The sequence below is a fragment of the Hevea brasiliensis genome, chromosome 8 (genome assembly GCF_030052815.1).
Source record: "Hevea brasiliensis isolate MT/VB/25A 57/8 chromosome 8, ASM3005281v1, whole genome shotgun sequence".
NCBI lineage: Eukaryota > Viridiplantae > Streptophyta > Magnoliopsida > Malpighiales > Euphorbiaceae > Hevea > Hevea brasiliensis.
Window position 1 is genome coordinate 17,627,638 of NC_079500.1, and position 18,903 is coordinate 17,646,540.

Sequence of the window (18,903 nt, forward strand, 5' to 3'; positions counted from 1 at the left end):
CTTATAGTCTTATTAATCATCCTCAGGCACATCCATTATTGGAATTACAATAAATTGTAAGTGAGCAACTCCTTGCCCATCACATCTCATGTGAAGTTCAATCCTTTACCTAGCCCCTAATGCTCAAAATCTCAGGCACAACCATTATTAACTTATCTTGCATTAGTTAAGTTGATCCCATTAAGCCAGTAAACATGCAAATAATTTTAATGACCTCAGGCACATCCATTATTGGCCACCAAATCATTTACATATTTACAACATCTCATGCTTAACAATTATTCTTAAGAAAATCTCTTAAATTAATTGCATCATATGCAAGTATTTAAAATTTCTTAAAATAATTGCCTCAATGGAGGGCCTATGATATAATTACTTTAATTATACCATTTCCAACTTAATCATTTGTTTGGAAGATTTTGTGGTCGGCCTAATTACTATTATAGTCTCACTTTGCACATTATCCAATTACCATGCATATATCATATACTTGCATACATTCCCATACATCTCATGCATACATAGATAAACAATAAATATGGTATGATCATGGACTTTCTAAGGGATTCAATTCTGAGCCACCAAGAATTAAATCAGGGCATTCCTAGGTGCATTTCATTCATTCATATTACAAGAGTTACTAAATGAGTACATAATCAACACTTGATCTTGAATTCCTCCCACTGGTCCCACCAGTGCTCTTGACCTCCTTGATCTTCTTGCAATCCATTACATTGTAATCCTTGGCATACCAAGGCGAATTTACAAGAACATGGACCTCAAATAAATGAAATTACAACCAAAAAATATTACAACCTTCTAATACATGCCACCAAAATAAAATTAATTATTTACAACCCAAAGAAAAATAAAAGAAATCAATCCAATTACATTGGTCTTTTATTGTCCATGATCATTCATCATGAATATCACCATTTAATAATTAAATAAAACATGCATACTAAGATTAAATTGAATATCTCATATTCGACTAAAAAATCTAGATTTGAATCTCATTCAAACAAATTTAAAAATTCAGATTTGAATCACATTCAAACAAATTTAAAAATTCAGATTTGAATCACATTCAAACAAATTTAAAAATTCATATTTTAATCATATTTAAATAAATTTAAAAATTCAGATTTAAATCACATTCAAACAAATTTAATTGTGTGATTATAATTCCTAATTAAATAATTTAATTAGTCATAGGCATAATTATGGGCATCAAAGCATACAACAATTGCACAATTGAAGTCCAATATAATGCGCACCATGGTGGTGGTCAAACCATGCGCATGAAGGTGCACAACCAAGCATGCTGCCACACTCTTTGAAGCAACCAGCAATGAATCAATCAACTTTTGATTAAATCACACAATTAAATCTCATCTTGAACAATCTAAATGACAAATATAGTGGCTCTGATACCAATTGTAGGAGCGAAAGCATGAAAATTGTTAGATTATAACATTGAATTCAAAAAATTTCTTCTAGGGTTTTATGCATAATGCAATATCCATTATATATCTAATTAATTTCAATGTTCAAATACATATTAAAACACTTTTAATATGTTTTAGGATCTACATTTGCCATTTAAGATTTTTGAATTAACAAATTAATTCATTAGAACCCTAGATTAATACAAGAACATGTGCACTAACCTTTTGATGCACTGCAGATGTGATTGGTACCTTTGGGAAGCACCTAGGACACCAAATGTTGTCCCTCTAGCGATAACTCTAATGGAGGTAAAACACAATTATTTAAGTTCCATTTTTATTCACACAATTAGAGTTGACTATATGATTGGATTATAAATAAATAAATAAATAAATAATTTTGTGCCTACAAAAATGGCCCGGCCGGTGGGTCCGAGCTATAGGAATTCAAACATAGAAAAGAATGAATAAAAACAACTTCATTTATAAAAACCTTTAAATTCTTTACAACTCCTTTAGGTAGAAGGGCTTACATCATTACCTCTGCCCCCCTGCCCGATCCCATTATCTTTTTCCTCCCTCCCTCCCTTTAAAGTTCCTCTACTATAAGAAATCATCTCCCTGGTAGCATTTCTGCAACTCAACGACCGTATCATTCTGACACTTCAAATAAATCTCAAGTGATCTGATCATCGGTCACAACAAGCTCTCCCTCTAGAACTTTAATTTTCTTGTTTAAACTTTCTTGCACAGACGAGTGACTCTCTTGAGCAGTAGCCAACTACTCTTGAAGAGTAGCGAAATTTCCTTTTAGTTGTTGAAGCTCAGCCTCTAACTCCTTAGCCTACTTCTCGGAAGCAGCCGTTGCATTAACCAATAGATTCATCTCGACTTCTTGAGAGCCGACTTGACGTCGTGGTACCTTGTTCTTTTCCCTAAGGACCTGCATACATGTCAGCTGCTCCATCAGCAAAGAGACTGAATGAAGGGCTAGGTCATCATCATGCTCCCCTTCCAGCCAAGCATGATCTATCAGCAGTGTATATTTCTTGGCAAACCAGTTGGCAAGCTTAAAATTATGCAAAACTGATTTGCTCGCCAATGCTTGCTCAACTGATTGCCTTCACAGAGAAGGAGAAACTTTAACCCTTTATGTTTTCGATTGATAAGTCTAAATGAAACATTTTGGGGAGGGGAGCGAGGATCAACCTTGGCTCTCTTGGGACCTACTGGGGACGCATCCTTCACCGAAAATGAGCAGCCTTCTTTTTCTTTCAGAATAACTGTTTGATATTCTTCGCTCGGCTCCCCATATCTATAAAAAGAAAAGAATTTCAATAAGTAAAATAAACTAAGAAGAATTAGTTTAAGGTTTTACCCTCAAGAGGTAAATTATTATAATGCTCAGTCACCATAGGATCCTGGTCACATGGATCGACTCCCACCACCGAGCCTCTGCCTTGAGGAGCACTTTTATTAAAATTTTATCATCTCAGACAAGAGTTTTTATCTCCCTTATGACCGCCTTTTCCTTGGCATCCAGTCTTAGCTTACCAGACTTTTGTTCACCACACAATTCCATGATGTCTGAATGCCACCCCATTGCTCGTCTGCTAAATCCTCGATAAAGAAAATTTTATCTTTCCAATTTTTCAAGGAAGGGGGAAGCCTGACAAACAATCCCATCCCTTTTTGAGAATGAAAATGCCAATATTCCTCGTTCTTTAGCACGCTCAGGTAAAAAAATATGGAGAAGATATGGGCTAAAGCATGCAACGTCTTCCTTCGGCACAAAGCTTGGAATCTGGAGAGTGGCCTCCACGAGTTGGGATGCATTTGAGACATAGACACTTGATAGTATTTTAAAATTTCCACATCTAAAGGGTCTAATGGCAAATGCAGGCCTAATTTCAATTGCTCTTCGTATACCACTATCCACACAGGATGGAGATACGTACTATTAGCTCGCCATTTGCTTCGGTGAGCGAGAGACGAAACCACTCAGAAGATATCCTGTAGACCTTGGAAATTCTAGAAGACGCCACCCAGTGAGAGAAGATGAAGTTTCGGAGACCCCCTAGGCACGTTCCCTCCTAATGAATCCGCTTTAGCATTTAGAATCGACCCGCCAGCATATGGACCTATAACCTCTGGAAACTCCATCACCTTTGCTGGTTTCTCATCAGAAAAAAGTTCACGGGTACTCAAGTTCTGATATAGTCAACCTCAGGTGACTAGGGAGTGGCATTCGAGTCACCAAGATTGCTCAAATCACTCATTTTCTTGCCAAAAATAGAAAGGAAAAAAAGAAAATGCAAACGTCAATTCAAAAATACCTACAAACGGAGTGATTCAAAGCAAATCAAAGATAAAAGATGAAACACACTACCAGAAATTTCAGAGAAGAAGAAACCAAAAGAAAAATTTAAAAGAATAGAAAGAGAAAAGAGGGGTTTTTAAAGGAAAGGAGCAATTAATTAACTCCAATAATCAAACCGTCACTTGTCGCCTTCTCGCTTATTAAGGAAATTTTAAATAATGACAGCCTACACCCACCTAAAGGGCACACGATAGCTATCCTCAGCATAGATGAATCATGCAAATAGTCATGCCCCACTTACAGCAGGATGAGCAAATAAGGCGAACATAAATGTACGCAAGACTGGTGGGGGGACTAATGATATCACCCTCCTAAAATAAAGTCAGAAAGTTAAAGATATTTCCACCTTGGATAGTCAAAGCAAAAAGTACTTTAAAATGTGGCAAACCTAAATAGGGACTCAACAAGTTGAATAAGAAGAAAAGGACTGAACAATAGTTTTGTTTGCCCGAAAAATAGCTTTGTTTGCCCAAAATGACGAACAAAACCCTTGCCAAGCAAACACCCAGTAACAGATACAATGCGATTCCTTAGATCGAGCCATAATCTCGCATATAATCCAGTAAAAGCAAATATTACGAAGATTCATAAATATCCAACTACAATCACCACCTTAAATAGAGCAATGGTTATTTTCTTTAAAAGCCTATAAATACTAGCAAAAAAGGAGACTCAAATACGCTTACTATCTCTATTACTCTATGTTATAAAAGAAATACTTTAATCTCCCTCTGAAAGGATCGAGAACACTGACTTCAGCATCGGAGTGGCCCACTAGAAGGCCATCCACTTCATCACTTTTTCTCATTCTATGTCCATGTTGTCGTCTGGGTCAGATCAAAAAGACTACCAGCAGCATCACTATATGAGTTACATGAAACGTAATACCAGCAAAAAAATTGTCTATGTCTATAATCTTTGCCCTCATAGTAACAACATACTCCTAAAAGAAAAATGAAAGACACCCCTTTAGCAACATGAATACTTATGGCAGCATTGGCAAAGAAATAAAAAATAACAAACGTATAGTTATATCAACATCCCAATCAGTTTTTAATAGCTCATTTATGCTCTCTTATTCACGAACATCTCTTCCTCAAGAAGTATATTATTCAGAGAAGAGCACTCAGGAGCTTAGACACCAGTAGAGATACTTGAGAATCTTTCAATGAAAGATGTTACACTTTCCATTTGTAGATTCACATAGATTTGGTAGCACTTGTGGTAGAAAAAGTAACCTCACCTATTTCAAACAGAAAAGATTAAAATTTCACTTTGAAATTTTTTTACAACACCAAAATTTCAATCAAATGAAAATATCTTTCTTGTAGAAACTGAAACCAAACCTCTCTACCAACTCTCCCCATAAAGTAATCTTTGCCGTCACCGATCTAGACATAAAGGTGGACAAATATCTTAGTTTTTTTTTTTTTTTTTATCATTGCAGTAAAGATGATGAACACTAACCTGTGCATTTAAAATAGCAAATAATGCACTAATTTTTTTCATTTTTTTTAACTTAACAGAAAGTTCATCATATAAATTAACAAAATAACTCACTAATTTATTATAATTTCAATATCTCTTTTTTTGGCCCACTCCAACAACCTCAATATCACAAACGATGGATAAACACTCTATGACATTTACAACATGGACAAAAGAAGAAAAACATATTAAACAATAATAAACAATGCATTTGAGAAAAGAAGAATGAATAGCGAACATATATGCTTGACAACACACCTAATAGAACTCTATTATCATTAACCCATAAATCAATCAATTTCGCACTAATGAATTGAAATCCATGCATTGGAATCTTAGTAATCCCTTCCTCAATCATTCTACTTGAAGTTATGACCAAAAAAATAATTTTGTACTCATTCAAAATTGGTTGATACTGCCCTACACATGCAACAACCATGAAATTCTTCTCTCTAAGAACAGACTCCTCAGTCAACATGTGTCTAAACCTGCTTACTTGATTTTTCTTAATTGTTGCATGTATCAAATTTTCCTTCCATGAAACAACATAATTTCAAAAGGTCTACACTAATAAAAAAATAAATATTGAAAAGAAAAAACATAGCAATGATATATTTGAACAAAAATGGAAAACCACCTTCTCATTGATAAAAATATAGTACGAAGAGAAAAAACATAGCAATGATATATTTGAACAAAAATGGAAAATCACCTTCTCATCGATAAAAATCCTATCCAAACTGATCAAATCTCCATTCTTTTTGAGATTAATAGGCTCCCACATCTTACAAATCCTCACCTTATCATGCAATCATCTCTAGTAGTATTGAGCTCATCAAGGAAAGAATACTCCATATTTATAAAACATAATAATGCAACCAACAAAATGGATATGACCCAGCAACACCCATATTCAATTATATATAGCACGAAGATATAGGGGAAAAAGCAAATGATAATTAGATTAGACAATATAAATCAAAAGACGAAAGGATAGATTCAAAGTATACAAAACAAATCCACCTAAAAGACACATTCCTATCCTCATAAATCATAAAAACAACAAACATAAAATGATGCACCAAGAGGAAGATCAAAGGACTACAAGCATTATTATCCGTAATAATATAAAGAGAGAGGAAAATAAAAAAGGGTGGAGGGGAATAAAGATTTTGCATAAAAGGAAAAAATTATCTTGAATGGAAAGAGGTCCTTACAGAGATGGGAATCCAAAACAACAAATAGAAATCACACTCCAATAGAAAGACCAAAGGAATTCCTAGTTTGTGGGAGGGTGCTCTTGGTGATTCATATACCCAAAAGTGGACAGTTATATCTATATATATCAATGCGAATAGAAGGAATGTCGATTCTTTTATTTAAGGATTTTGTGGCACAATTATCGTAGACTAACAACAAACCTAATACATTTATTTCCGTTTGCTTTTTAGGTTACAATTGGGTTAATTAATGTTAATAAGTATATATTTATAGAATTGTTTAGTGGCTAGTTAAGAACATAGGAATGCAGAGAAAAATAAAAATAAGAAGAGAGAGAGGGAGAAAAGAAAATAAAAAATCAACGTAAAAGAGAAAAAAATATCCTAGATGGAGATAGCTCCTCACAGAGATGAGAATCCTTTTCTTTGGCACAACTTTCTTTAAATATATAGATATGTGAAAACAAGATTTCCCATAGAAGAAATGGTTTATACAGGTTCCCAAGCATTTTGGAAATCACACAATCCAAGCAAACGGGCAGCTTTGGCTTTCACTTACTCTAATTTGTTTCATCTAACAACATTCAAAAAACACATCATGAGAGCTAAGAAATTTTCAAAAGCAACCCTATAAATTATCTCAAAATTATATAAAATTACGAGTTCAAATTATACAATTAATCATCAAAGTTGTATAGAGAAAATAATCCTATTTAATTTTTATGTATTTAAATTAGTTTTTAGGAAATATCTTAGGCTTTAACAACATATTTTCGATACTGTTAAAAATTTAAAACATATATTTAATAAGAATTATCAACAAACACCTAATAATGTGTATAAACCCTATAATATAGAGTTTTTAACAATACTTTTACATTAATTTACAGTGCTGCTATGTATGATATTGTATATATTATTTATTACTTTATATGCCTAAATATATCATATTGATGTTATTTATTATTTTAACATCATGTATTAAATAATAATAGAAAAGTGGTGTTAAAAATTAAATTTCTTGTAGTGCTCGTAGCTTGGTGGTTCTTGGTTTGTTTTCCAATTTCAAAGTTCAACACCTTTCTTATTTTCTAAAATATTTAACAGACCCAATGTAAAATTGGGTTTAATTATCAATAATAAAATTATTTTTTAATTTAAAAAATTTAATTATATTTTTCATAATTAAACAATTAATTATTATAAAATATATCTGAAAACTTGTTTTATTTTTTAAAATTTTAATGTTTGTTACTTGACTATATTATAATAGTATGTTTAATTTTATTATAAAAGAGAAAATTGTAAAAAAAATTAAAATTATTTTTAAATATTAATTAAAAGTTTTCCCAAAAAATTATTTGAAATTTTTTTAAAATTAAAATTTTATTATAAAAGAGAAAATTATTTTTTTACTAATATCTTTGAAAAGTTTTCCCAAAAAATTATTTTAACCTTTTTTTTTTTCAAATTAACAACCTAGACTAACATATACTGAGGGTGGAAAATTTTTTTAATTATTTCTAATTAAGTTTTTTAATATGTTATTTGAAAACGCTAAGTGATTTATTTTTATGAGGCATTTTCAAATATATATATATATATTTTTTATTTTTTAATTGATTATGAATTATTTTTTAAAATTTTTTTATGAAATGTAAAGATATAAAATATTTAATTTTAAAATTTGAATAAGTTGATTAGTATATTATTTTATTATATTAATTTAATTCTTAATATGTCATGCTTTGATTTTTGAAGTTAGGTGACTTATCCTTTAAAATGCCATATAACAATAAGTGATTATATAAACATATTTTTGTAAAAAAATCATATTTCATTATTTAAATTAAATAATTATAAATGATTAGACTCTGTGTAACGCCCTCACCATAGGTAGTCCATACATTTTACTGTTCCGACAACCAATGTCTGTTCGGATAGTCAAAATGTTTGAAACTATGCTTAGACTATAGTGAGGAGGCATAAATTGATGAAATAAATGTTAAGAAATTATAGGAAAAATTTTGAGAAAATAAAATAATAAAAATAAACTGATATGCATTATGAAGGGCATTTTGGTCATTTCACCACCAAAGATAAATTTTGACCTAAATGTCAAAATAAAAATTTAGAGAATAAAATAATTAACACAAATTAAAAATTATGAATTTGAATTAGGGAAATGAGAAGAAAAGAAACAAAAAGAAAAGAAAAGAAAAGAAAAGAAAAAGGTTTATGAAAATTTAAAACAAATTAAGTACACATAAATATATAAAGCACAAGAGAGAAAACCCACCTACTTTTCTCTCCATCTTCTTCCCCACTCTCCCTCTCTCTTGCCGTCCACGCTTGTGCTCCCTCTCCACCATTTTTGTCAAGCTTTCAAGCTTGATTTTCCAAGCTTCCACACACCAAACCTCATAGCTCCCTTTACAAAAAATACTCCCTACACCCTAAGGAAGCTATAGATACCAAAAAGAAGCAAAAAAATTGAACTTTGGCAAGACACCCAAAAAGGTTAGTGCTCAAAACTCTTAATCTCTTCTTTACGCATGAAAATCATGCTAAAACAAGTGAAGATTTACAAGAAATTAAAAAGAAAAATTTGGGAAAGAAACCCTTGAATTTGGAAGCCCTAGAGGAACCATGAAAATGATGGATTTTGTTGGTTTTAGTTTAGTTAGGGAAGTTAATTAACAAGGTATGATATGTGGGAATTGATTTCATGGTTATATATGTGAATTTGATGTTTGAAATTAGGGTTGTACACTTGAAAGTGGGGATTTTGTGTCATTTTTGAATTTGACCTAATTGTGTTGAGATTGATGATAATAGAAGTGACATGTATGCTTATTTGGAGTTTGGAGAAGGAGGAGATTGAATTTTGGGAGTGTCAAATTTACTGCAGGTTGGGACTCAGTGAGTCCAGTGTGTTTGTTGAACCCTAACTGACAATATGTGACTCCAATTGGTATGAGGCAAATTGGAGCTGTTTTGGGACATCCAAACCTTCATTTTTCAAGAAGAAAGCTTGCCCAAATTCTGCCAAAATCATGACCAATTCTCTGCCCAAACCCAGATGACCAAACACTGCCAATCCAGAAAATGACCAAATGAATAGTATGTGTTCATTTGGTCATAACTCTCTCTATACTGGTCCAAATGACCTAAAATTTCATCAATGGAACGACTAGACATAGAGCTACACTTTTTATGAAGACCACTTAACCCAGTTTTGCCTTTAACCAATTCAAATTATTAGCACAAATTGGGTCACTAAAACTGCCAACCCAGAAAATGACCAAATGAATCATAACTCTCTCTATACTGGTCCAAATGACTTAAAATTTCATCAATGGAAAGTTAGACATAGGGCTACACTTTTCATGAAGACCACTTAACCCAGTTTGCCTTTAACCAATTCAAATTATTAGCACAAATTGGGTCACTAAAATTGCCAACCCAGAAAATGACCAAATGAACAGTACGTGTTCATTTGGTCATAACTCTCTCTATACTGGTCCAAATGACCTAAAATTTCATCAATGGAAAGCTTAGACATAGGGCTACACTTTTCATGGGGACCACTTGACGCAGTTTTGCCTTTAACCAAATCAAATTATTAGCACAAATTTAGTCACTAAAACTACCAACCCATAAATTGTCCAAAATACTGTTCCTTTGGTATTTTGACCATACCTTGAGTTCTATAACCCCAAATTCGGTGATTCAAAAACTGAAATTCAAGTTTAAACATAGAGGAGCAATTGTTGTGAAGGAAGTGTGACTAAATAGACATTCCAACCTAGTCAAATTCCTAGATAAAGATAACACATCAACATGAACCTAAAGAAAGGTTCATGGGAAAAATGCTATATATGATAATTAAAATACTCATAAGGAAAATTAAATATTAAAAATGATATGAATATGTAAATTGGGACTAATGTCCTATTAATATGAAATTAATGGTACCAATGAACAGTACTAGAAAATAGTAACAATAAATAGTGCTAAATTAATTAAAAAAATGTTTAATTGCCCATAGTATACCTAAACTTATTTATTTAGCTGGATAAATAGGTATACCAATTAGGGACTACAGATAGCAATATTGCCTACCGAGAAAATCATGAACTGACAATATATGTATTGTAAGATTGTTCTACAGGCTATATGCCTAATTACTGGCCATTGTGCCTACTTTATTTCTGGCTTTACAAGCTCGACAATGGTCTCGTGCCGATACCGCCTCGTGCACGATGCATATACTGGATAGATATATGGCTATCTAACCAGTATACACCCGTGCATCCAGCTTTTATAATTTGTTATAGGTTTCTTGGGCACTGATAAAAATTAATTAAGACTTAAAATACAATAAGTAATCATAAAAGATCTCGATAATGTTAATTGTTTCCAAAGAATAACAAAAATATAAAAACCCCAGAAATTATGAGTTACAGATATTATTTTAAATGTTAAATTATTGTTATTATAAATTATACAACACTAAGCATTATGCTTAGCACGTTGGTTTTTCATCGCGTAGGTACTAGAGATTAGCCGCAGCAGCAGCACTAGTAGTGCACTGACAGAGCTCTGATCAGACCTACCATTGTCCAGAGTCACCTCACCGGTCTTTTGTATTTTGGTAGGGCCTATGTATAGATTAGTATTTTGGTTCATTATGTTTAGTCATGATGTAATTATTAGTTTATGATGTATTTCATTTTGGACTTGAAATGAAAACTTATAATTTATTACCTATGAATTTCCATATGAATGCAATAGATGCCACTTCATTTTTAGATCTCATAAATAATTGTGAATGATATGATAAAAGAGAATATGATATGGAAATATGTGAGATGACTATGAATATGTTAACAGGTGATAGTGAAACCTGCCAGATGCTAATAAAACAGAGGAGAATCTGTCCGGGTCTCTACAGAAATAAGATATAAAAAAAAAATTCTACACATAAATTACCTGATTTAAATGAGATTAAAATTTACAATAGACATGACAAGATAAGATAGGGTGCTCCGGCACCGAATGTGGCACTTCTTGCTCGGCTATACAATAGACGGGTAAGGGGTGTCACATTTAGTGGTATCAGAGCAGAGGTTTAGGCAGTCCTAAACCTAGATAGATAGAAAGAAATAGTTGCATCACATGCATGGGCCTTTAAATAGAGTCGATGTGACACAAATGCAGATATGTTTCTTTGTCTATTTTATAGGATCGATGGTATCTGATCCTTCAAAGCACAGACCTTCAGGACCGATAGAGGAGGAAGTAGAGAGTCACGCACCTGCTTCTAGTCAGGGGAGAAGTGGTAGTAGAGCAGAGTCATCTCGAGGTACTGTGAGTAAGGCACAACAGGCCTTTTATGAACAGATGACACAGTTGTTCTGTCAGATCACCGGAGCCATTCCCCAGCCACAGCCATAGCCACAGCCACCACCACCACCACCACCACCTGTACGGCCACCTCTACCCCCACAGCCGCAACCTGTACACAGATCTCCACTAGAGAGACTGCGAAAGTATGGGGCAGTTGACTTCAGAGGTAAGAGGGATGATGATCCAGCCGCAGCAGAGTATTGGCTGGAGAGGACAGAGAGGGTATTGCAGCAGTTGCACTGCACCCCAGAGCAGTAGTTGGAGTGTGCTCTATCACTGCTACAGGAGGATGCATATAGATGTTGGGTGACAGTATCTAGAGTGGTACAGCCTGCATAGATCACTTGGGATTTCTTTCTGGCTGAATTCAGAAAGAAATACATCAGTCATGTGTACTTGGAGGCCAGAAGGAGAGAATTCCTGGCACTGAGACAGAGGCAGCTGACAGTCTCTGAATATGAGCGAGAATTCGTGAGACTTAGCGAATATGCATTGGAGTTGATGCCGACAGAGGTTGATAAATGCAGAAGATTTGAGGACGGACTGAATGACAACATCAGGTTGATAGTGACATCTCACCACTTCACAGATTTCTCTCTGTTGATAGCATCAGCCCTTGATGTGGAGAGAGTTAGAAATGAAGAGCAGTCCAGAAAGGATAGGCAACGCAAGAGGGATTCTAGGTCTGGTCAGTCCAGTTCAGCCGACACAGGTAGTAAGAGGCCCAAGGAGTCTCAGGGTCAGACTCAGGGTCGGGGTAAGAAACAAAAGTCTCGGTTTGCTCCAAGGAGAGGAGGAGGACAGTCTGGTGCATCAGTGGGTAGTTCACCTAGTGTAGTTACACGGCGATCAGCCCTACCACCTACTTGCATACATTGTGGTAGACCCCATAGAGAAGAGTGTAGATTATTGACAGGTGGATGTTTCATATGTGGGTCTACAGATCACTTCCTGAAGGATTGTCCACAGAGGAACACTAGTGCTCCCACTGCTCCACCTCAGATGGAGAGGTCTGCCCCAGCAGCACATAGGGGTAGAAGACCTGTGAGGCCTGATACAGCTGGTACATCACAGAGGCCTACTGCAGAGAGACAGTGCAGAGGCAGGAGACTGGGGTAGCACCACGTGCTTATGCTATGAGAGCTCGAGATGAGCCAGAACCAGCTGATGTCATTAGAGGTACATTTTCTTTTTATGACCTGCTAGTATGTGCATTGATTGATCTGGGTTCCACACATTCATATGTGTGTATCACACCACTAGTTGATAGAGGGGTACAAGTAGAGGAGCTAAAGGAGGACATACAAGTCACAAACCCTTTAGGCCATAGTGTCATGTTGAAAAAGGTCTACAAAGGTTGTCCTCTGAAGATACAAGGGTATGAGTTTTTAGCTGACTTGATTGAGCTACCATTCCACGAGTTCGATGTGATATTGGGTATGGACTGGTTATCACGTCATCAGGCGATGGTAGGTTATCGGCTAAAGAGGATATCACTACAGACAGTAGATAGGGATGAGGTTATAATTGTGGGTGAAGGAACGGGTTGTCTTTCCACCATCATATCAGCCACAACAGGCAGGAGATTGATAAGAAAGGACTGTGAGGCTTTCTTAGCACATGTGGTTGATACCAGGAAGACTAGCCCAAGCATTCAGGAGATCCCCACTGTATGTGATTTTCCGGATGTGTTTCCGGTAGAGTTGCCGGGGTTGCCACCCTATAGAGAAGTGGAGTTTGCTATAGAGGTTATGCCGGGTACTGTGCCAATGTCCATTGCTCCATATAGGATGGCACCTACTAAACTGAGAGAGTTGAAAGTTCAGTTACAAGAGCTACTAGATAAGGGCTTCATACGCCCTAGTGTGTCATCCTGGGGAGCACCAATGCTATTTGTGAATAAGAAGGACGGTACCCTTCGGTTATGTATAGACTACCGGCAGCTGAATAAGGTGACTGTGAAAAACAAATACCCTTTACCTAGGGTAGATGACCTGCTTGACCAGTTAAGGGGAGCTGGAGTATTCTTCAAGATAGATCTCAGATCAGGCTATCACCAGTTGAGAGTGAAGGAGACAGATGTTCCTAAAACTACTTTCAGGACCCGGTATGGACACTATGAGTTCCTAGTGATGCCATTTGGGCTAACAAATGCACCAGCAGCTTTCATGGACCTAATGAATCGCATCTTTCATCCCTACTTGGATCGGTTTGTTGTGGTCTTTATAGATGATATATTGGTGTATTCTAAGAATCGGGAGGAGCATGATGAACACTTGAGAGTAGTACTACAGACACTGTGAGAAAAACAGTTGTATGCCAAGTTATCCAAGTGTGACTTTTGATTGGATGAGATATCCTTTCTTGGACACATTGTGTCAGCATATGGAATCAGGGTAGATCCAAGGAAGATTGAAGCAATAGTTGAATGGACGCCTCCCAAAAATGTAACAGAAGTCAGAAGCTTTTTGGGGTTAGCTGGATACTACAAGAAATTTGTGAAGGGATTTTCCCTTATAGCAGCCCCACTGACTAAGTTTCTGCATAAGAATGCAAAGTTTGACTGGAATGAAAAATGTCAAACCAGCTTTGAGAAGCTGAAGGTTATGCTTATAGAAGCTCCAATGTTGACACAGCCAGAGTCAGAGAAAGACTATGTGATCTACAGTGATGCCTCTCACAATGGCTTGGGTGTGTTCTAATGCAGGAAGGAAAAGTAGTTGCCTATGCTTCTAGACAGCTAAGGCCACATGAAAAGAACTACCCAACTCATGATCTGGAATTGGCGGCAATAATATTTGCATTGAAGATATGGAGGCATTACCTATATGGTAAGAAGTGTTACATCTACACTGATCACAAGAGTCTGAAGTACTTGCCAACTCAGAAGGAACTCAATCTGAGACAGAGGATATGGATTGAATTCCTTAAAGACTATGACTGTGTGATCGACTATCATCCTGGGAAAGCAAATATAGTGGCTGACGCCCTAAGCAGGAAGTCCATGATGGCTTTGAGAGCATTGAATGCTCGATTGTCTTTAGCACATGATGGGGTACTTTTCGCTGAGTTGTGTGTAAAGCCAAGTTTGTTACAGCAAATACAAGAAGCACAGTTAAGGGATGACAAGTTGCTAACTATTATGGGCAAAACTCAAGAGGGGAAGGAGACTAATTATGAGTTGAAAGGAGATGGGCGCCTGTACTATAAAGGCAGAATATGTGTACCAAGAGATGAGGAACTAAAGAAGAATATCTTGAAAGAGGCGCATAGTAGCTTCCATGCTATGCACCCAGGAAGTACCAAGATGTACCAAGACCTGAAAACACATTATTGGTGGCCTGGAATGAAGAAAGAGATTGGTGATTTTGTGACTAGATGTTTGACATGCTAGCAGGTTAAGGCAGAGCATCGGGTCCCATCAGGGTTGTTGCAACCTGTATCCATACCAGAATGGAAATGGGACTGCGTTACCATAGATTTTGTGACTGGGCTACCATTGACACAAAGGAAGCATGATACTATATGGGTGATTGTGGATAGATTGATCAAGTCAGCTCATTTCCTACCAGTTAGAACCAACTACTCATTAGAGAGATTAGCAGAAATTTACATAGATGAGATAGTCCGGCTATATGGAGTGCCAACATCGATCATATCTGACCGAGACCCAAGATTTACTTTGAGGTTTTGGAAGAGGCTACAGGAGTCTTTAGGCACTCGACTACACTTCAGTACGGCTTTTCATTCATAGACGGATGGACAGTCAGAACGGGCGATTTAGGTAACCCTTAGAACCTAGTAAATTATTATAGATGTTAAAAGACTACTAAAAATGACATGAATCACATGATAGGTATTGGAGGATATGTTGAGAAGTTGCATCATTGATTTTGAAGGAAGTTGGGAGAAGTATCTACCTTTAGTAGAGTTTGCTTACAACAACAGCTACCAAGCTAGCATAAAAATGGCTCCATATGAAGCATTGTATGGGAGGAGATGTAAGACTCCCTTATGCTGGAAAGAAATGGGTGAAGAGAAAGTAGTGGGCCCAGATTTAGTGAGACAGACTGAGGAAAGAGTGAAACGCATCAGAGACAATTTGAAAGTCGCCTCGGACAGACAAAAGTCATATGCCGACCTGAGGAGGAAGGATATAGAGTATGAGGTTGGCGATAAGGTGTTTCTTAAGGTATCACCTTGGAAGAAAGTGCTGAGATTTGGTAAGAAGGGTAAGTTGAGCCCTAAGTTTATTGGTCCATACGATGTCATTGAGTGTGTGGGTCCAGTAGCCTACAGGCTAGCTTTACCACCTGAGCTGGACAAGATCCACAGTGTATTCCATGTGTCGATGCTCAGAAGATACAGATCAGATCTTTCACATGTCATTTCAGCAGAGGAGATAATTGTGCAAAATTTGACATGTGAAGAAGAACCAGTCAGAATCTTGGCATGGGAAGTGAAAGAACTCAGAAACAAGAAGATCCCACTAGTGAAAGTCATATGGAGACACCACAACACGAAAGAAGCGACATGGGAGAGTGAGGAGACGATGAGGCAATAGTTCCCTCAACTCTTCACATCAGTTAAATTTCGAGGATGAAATTTTTATTAGAGGGGAAGAATTGTAACGCCCTCACCATAGGTAGTCCATACATTTTACTGTTCTGACAACCAATGTTTATTTGGACAGTCAAAATATCTGAAACTATGCTTAAACTATAGTAAGGAGGCATAAATTGATGAAATAAATGTTAAGAAATTATAGGAAAAATTTTGAGAAAATAAAATAATAAAAATAAACCGATATGCATTATGAAGGGCATTTTGGTCATTCACCCCCAAAAGGTAAATTTTGACCTAAATGTCAAAATAAAAATTTAGAGAATAAAATAATTAACACAAATTAAAAATTATGAATTTGAATTAGGGAAATGAGAAGAAAAGAAAAGAAAAGAAAGGAAAAGAAAAGAAAAGAAAAGAAAAGAAAAAGGTTTATGAAAATTTAAAACAAATTAAGTACACATAAATATATAAAGCACAAGAGACAAAACCCACCTACTTTTCTCTCCATTTTCTTCCCCACTCTCCCTCTCTCTTGCTGTCCACCCTTGTGCTCCCTCTCCACCATTTTTGTCAAGCTTTCAAGCTTGATTTTGTAAGCTTCTACACACCAAACCTCAAATCTCCCATTACAAAAAATACTCCCTACACCCTAAGGAAGCTATAGATACTAAAAAGAAGCAAAAAAAAAAAAAAATTGAAGTTTGGCAATACACCCAAAAAAGTTAGTGCTCAAAACTATTAATCTCCTCTTTAAGCATGAAAATCATGCTAAACCAAGTGAAGATTTACATGAAATTAAAAAGAAAAATTTGGGAAAGAAACCCTTGAATTTGGTAGCCCTAGAGGAACCATGAAAATGATGGATTTTGTTGGTTTTAGTTTAGTTAGGGAAGTTAATTAACAAGGTATGATATGTGGGAATTGATTTCATGGTTATATATGTGAATGTGATGTTTGAAATTAGGGTTGTACACTTGAAAGTGGGGATTTTGTGACATTTTTGAATTTGACCTAATTGTGTTGAGATTGATGATAATAGAAGTGACATGTATGCTTATTTGGAGTTTGGAGAAGGAGGAGATTAAATTTTGGGAGTGTCAAATTTTCTGCAGGTTGGGACTCAATTAGTCCAGTGTGTTTGTTGAATCCTAACTAACAATGTGTAACTCCAATTGGTATGAGGCAATTGGAGGTATTTTAGGACATCAAAACCTTCATTTTTCAAGAAGAAACCCTGCCCAAATTCTGTCAAAATCATGACCAATTCTCTGCCCAAACCCAGATGACCAAACATTGCCAATCCAGAAAATGGCCAAATGAACAGTACGTGTTCATTTGGTCATAACTCTCTCTATACTGGTCCAAATGACCTAAACTTTCATCAATGGAAAGTTTAGACATAGGGCTACACTTTTTATGAAGACCACTTAACCCAGTTTTGCCTTTAACCAATTCAAATTGTTAGCACAAGTTGGGTCACTAAAACTGCCAACCTAGAAAATGACCAAATGAACAGTACGTGTTCATTTGGTCATAACTCTCTCTATACTGGTCCAAATGACCTAAAATTTCATCAATGGAAAGTTTAGACATAGGGCTACACTTTTCATGAAGACCACTTAACCCAGTTTTGCCTTTAACCAATTCAAATTGTTAGCACAAGTTGGGTCACTAAAACTGCCAACCCAGAAAATGACCAAATGAACAGTACGTGTTCATTTGGTCATAACTCTCTCTATACTGGTCCAAATGACCTAAAATTTCATCAATGGAAAGCTTAGACATAGGGCTACACTTTTCATGAAGACCACTTGACCCAGTTTTGCCTTTAACCAAATCAAATTGTTAGCACAAGTTTAGTCACTAAAACTGCCAACCCAGAAATTGTCCAAAATACTATTCCTTTGGTATTTTGACCATAACTTGAGTTCTATAACCCCAAATTTAGTGATTCAAAAACTGAAATTCAAGTTTAAACATAGAGGAGCAATTGTTATGAAGGAAGTGTGACTAAATAGACATCCCAACCTAGTCAATGCTATATATGATAATTAAAATACTCATAAGGAAAATTAAATATTAAAAATGATATGAATATGTAAGTTGGGACTAATGTCCTATTAATATGAAATTAATGGTACCAATGAACAGTACTAGAAAATAGTAATGGTGAATAGTGCTAAATTAATTAAAAAAATGTTTAATTACCCATAGTATACCTAAACTTATTTATTTAGTTAGATAAATTGGTATAGCAATTAGGGACTACAGATAGCAGTACTGCCTACCGAGAAAATCATGAACTGACAATATATGTCTGGTATGATTGTTCTACAGGCTATATGCCTACTTACTGGCCATTATGCCTACTTTATTTCTGGCTTTACAA